Genomic DNA, 5,000 nt, shown 5'->3' on the forward strand with positions numbered 1-5,000 from the left:
CACCTGTGTTTAGTCAATTATCATCTAATTTGTGTTTGGTTACTCGTTAAATTATGCATGCGGTTGATTAGGAGTTGCATTTACTGATGGGAAGAGATAACAAAAATTAAGAAATAGAGTGAGAGGCAGACAATGAAAAAGGAAGATTAGGGGGAAGAACCCTTCATTATTTCAACAGAGAGAAACAAAGAAAATCAGGAACAAAAATAACAAAAATAGAGAGTTGAAGGCATCATCTAACTTTGGTCATAACAGAATAACAAAGCTGTATCCCTGAGCACGTGACATTGAATACTGTGTGTGAGTATGTGGATTTAATTGGCAGCGGTTTTATTCGACATGGTTCATTTGCCACTCTATCCAAAATCGGAAGAGGTTCTTATTAAAGCTCCCCTCGTATCGCTGGGAAAAACACTTAAGAAAAAGCGTGTGTCATTATGAAAAGACATACTTTCATTAACTAGAGTCATTTGCTATCCAAACATAACATACTTACCATCTGGGAACTTCTGGAAGTTTGCAATAAAACAAACAATACCTCTACTGTGTATTGTGTGGTTGAAGACTGCTCTTCTGACCTTGTCTATAATACTGAACCACACGTCAATACAAAACCAAGTTTAAACTGCTCTGTCCGACAGTCGTTCTCTAAGGTAACCTTCAGCGCGTGGTCATTTAGTACGAATGTAATTTGGGCATGAAGGGGAGTTGAATTCCCCCCACTGCATAATATTCATTAAGAGTTGACCAACAATTAATTAATATTCACCCAGGGGCTCATTTTCTAATTAGCGCCCGGATTTAGAACCTTCGCCTGCACTTAGAAAAAAAAAGAAATCAATAGCGGGCCAATCACAGACAAAGAGCTGAAAGCACGGACGACCTTTACGGGAAAAAAAAGAAAGCGTGGATGTTTACCTCCGAGAACACTATTTACAACGACTCATTTTAAAGTTGTTTTCCTATTTTAAGGGATGATGTCACTTCACTAAGGCTGGCCGTGCTTGCTTTCGCATCAGATCCAACACCAAACCTTTACACACACACACACACACACACACACACACACACACGCACGCACACACGCACACACGCACACACACACACACACACACACACACACACACACACACACACACACACACACACACACACACACACACACACACACACACACACACACACACCGAAACACACACAAACACACACATGCACACACACAAACACACACAAACACTCACAAGTCCAACACCCATCTTGCTGCCCTTGAACCATAATAGCAGCGGTTCCTTCCCCAAGGCAGTCTCCACCATAACTCAGGAAAACCTCCGATCACCAGATCAGCCTCTAAAGGTACACTCACCCAGAAGGACAATGAGCGGTTTCGCTTCTCTCTGATTTCAATTAGCATATATCTTCCATCTGTAGATGGGGGTTGGGGGGGATGGATGTCGTGGTCCCCGGGAAAGGATGAGGAGTTGTGGGACGGCGTCACGGCGCAGTAACATGAAACCCATTTACGGGCCCCCTGCCCTGATGTGGGGGCCGTGGCTGATGGATAAAGATATCATGGTGCTCTGTGGCGGGCGCGTGTGGCGTTGGTGGTGGTATGCATGCAAGCCTTTTTTTATGTTTTCCTCAGGGCGGTGGGCAGAAGAGGACGATAGGATGTAAAAACTGAGCTCTGGTGATAAATGTCAGGGCCACTGTGTCACTGTCTCTTTGGCACCAGTCTCACAGGCTCAATAACCCAAAGGGAGAATAAATAGAGAAAGATAGACGCAGTGAGAGAGGGAGAGAGATAAATACAGTGAGAAAGGGGAAGAGAGACAGAGGCAGTTAGCGACAGAGAGAGAGAGTGAGAGGGAGAGATAGACAATGAGAGTTGGAGAGGGAGAGATCAAGACGCAAGAAAGAGAGCGATAGACAGTTAGAGAGAAGGAAAGAGAAATAGAGTCCACGAGAGAGATGGAGAGAGAGGGAGACACAGTCAGAGAGAGAGAGAGAAAGATGGGACAGCTCCCTTTTTTTTCTCCCTCACTCCATTTCATCCCCGCTCTCTGCTGACTGATTGCGGGCCACAGAGGTTATCAATCTCTGACAGGTCGTTCTCTGCAGATCCTCACCTGGCGCATGGCATTTTTGGAGGTTCATTTTAAAAATGAAAATGACTAGGGTTTGGCATGAGAGCGTGACAATTGAAGGGAGCAAATGAAAAAAAGAAAGTAAAAATAGGAGAAGGAGGTGGTGGGTTTCAGGGTTCAGCAGGTGAACTGCATGATGGGAGGGGTTGAAGGCTGTCGTAGTTATGTCTGCATTTACAATGTTTACCGACATGTTAATGGACAACAATCTGAACCGCAATGAGCAATATCCAGGGATGGAAGGGGCAGAGCGAGACAGAGATGGAGAGATGGAGAGAGGCAGGGACAAGACGGAGAAAGAAAACAACTTTTAATTGAACTCTCTTCTTTATTAGCTGCACAGGACGTGAGTAAACAGCAGGGTGAGAGCGACGGTGTTAGCATAAGGCCGCTAAACACCTCTGTGCTAACAGGCAGCCGCGCCTCCAAATCGTTTGCATTAATTAGTAGTCAGGAGGTGAACACACACACACACACACACACACACACACACACACACACACACACACACACACACACACACACACACACACACACACACACATGCACTTTTGAAGTAAGCTAAAAAACCATGGCAACAAGGTCAAGTGTCTGAGAATGAAAGATAGATAGACAATGATGCAGATTATGATGAAGGGGTCAACAGACTGGTCAATGCCAATGTGTTCTAAAGTTTACAACCGGCTGAGATCAATGTGTTTGTTTAGAATGTTTGCTAATAGGTCGCCTGCTATTTGCAGGAACAGGAACATGTGCAATATATCTACAGGTTAGCTACTGTCGTGGATAAAACCCACGGCCTAATACTCAAACAAATTACAAGAGGTCGAGAAGGACTAGGTTTGAATGATCAAGGCTTTATTGTCACAGCAGAGAGTAACAACATCACCGTAGTTGGTTTGCAAAGAACTCTCGAACGGTCTCCACGTTATATCCTAATTGTGTGGTCTCCTCCAAAATGTCCTTGGCAAATCACAATGCTCAGTTACTGGCCCGCCGCGTTCCCCATTAGCATTTATGTCCCGCCCACGATGTCTAAAATCCATTTCATACAGTTATTCAAGCATTACGTACAGAAGGGTTACATATTAAACATTAGTTACATGAAGTTACATATTATACATTAGTTATATGAAGTGAGGTCTTTCATTAAAATCCATTCATCGCCTTGTTTATTAACCTGATCTTAAATCACCATGACGTACCACATGGGTTTAAGAGATGAGCCCTTTGAAAGCAATATTAATTTAAACAGTAAAATATGCATTTGTAATAACAATGCCACTTTATTTGTCTATGGCATATACAGTCATAATCCTAAAGCTGGTAGTGTCTGATTTTAACCAGGGCATGGATTAGTTATCTTAACTCTAACTTGGAGCCTGCAGAATATGCATTCTAAAACCAGACGAGAAACCATAGAGGGCGTTTCCTCTCACCGTGACGTGAGCGGGCCGTCTTTGAGGGGCCACTTATACATAAATGAGGGACATGTAAATGTCCCTCGGAATGCAACTACTTGCTGACCAAGGAAAGCCAGGTAATATCAAGTATTTAACATTTGGCTCCATTGTAAATATATTTATCATATATTCTTGTATAATTCATGCTTTAAGTTAACCTTACTTATACTTGTATCAAAGTGAACTGAGAGATATACTGATGTCATTGGCTGCAAAGGGATGTCTGTCAGATCCTCTGAGCTGTTCAAATTACAATGGCACAAGGTCTGGAGCCTATCCCCCCCCCCCCCCCCCCCTGCTGGTGCATTTCTTTCCACTAATATCAACATTTGGCAAATATCCTTTTAAACCTTCATTATTTTCTACCACAGTACATGCTATTAGGGTTGTTAGAAAAGTGCAAACTATATACTACTGTTTAATGCTAATAGTAGTAGTACTGTTTACTGCTATTACTTCCATATTGAGTTGGAGTGCAGATATTTCACAAAAAGAAAAATGATAAAGAAAAATATAATATAATATAATATAATAATCCATTAAATAACTGATGTTATTCACGTATTTTATAGTCAATTTCTGGGATGAAACGTGGAACAATTTAAATAGTACATGTAGTTACGAGTGCCAGATGACAACCAGAGTGTTGTGATCTGTAGTTTTCCATCATCTGACAAAACTTGAGATAAATTGTTTTGTAAAAATTTACTATGCAATACAATATAAATAATACTATATTTCTGACTCTCTGAGTGTGTTAGCTCCTAATTTAGGCCTAATGACTTTTATGCTCATCTCTGCCTGAGCCCATTTGCAGCTCCCCAAGAATGGAGCTCTGCGATTTGAATCTGGGCAACCTATGACTGCCTCAAGTTATAATTTAAGGGAGAAAACAACCTGAGCAAAACAGTGCTGTTGCTAATGGTCTACCTTTGTCCGTCTGCTTTCGTCTGTTTTTGTATCTACTTATCTACATAGCCCGAGAGAAGAGAAACCTCAACATCTAATATATAAATATATATATAATATGCCTACGCATTATATACATAGTTAGTTACTGCTAGCATTAGCACCATCTAAAAGGCCATCTGGCAGGAATCTTCTCTATACTTTCTGGAGTATATGTCTTTTTGGTATGCTCGCTACCCTTTCCTCCTGCTGAAAGATACGTCTCTCGAAGGAGAGCTTTCTGATCTACGAGAAAGACACAGTAGTAAGTGCAACAGGAGTCCATGCTTACCTGGGGCTTACTTGTGGCGGCATGTGACTTAGGAGTTAGGGACAGTAACCGGAATGTTGCTAGTTCGATCACCGGCTCCTCCATGTCGAGGTGTCACTGAGCAAGACGCCTCACCCTCACTGCTCCCGACCAGCTGGCCGTCGGTGTGGGAAT

This window comes from Gadus macrocephalus, chromosome 20, assembly GCF_031168955.1.
Source record: "Gadus macrocephalus chromosome 20, ASM3116895v1".
Classification (NCBI taxonomy): domain Eukaryota; kingdom Metazoa; phylum Chordata; class Actinopteri; order Gadiformes; family Gadidae; genus Gadus; species Gadus macrocephalus.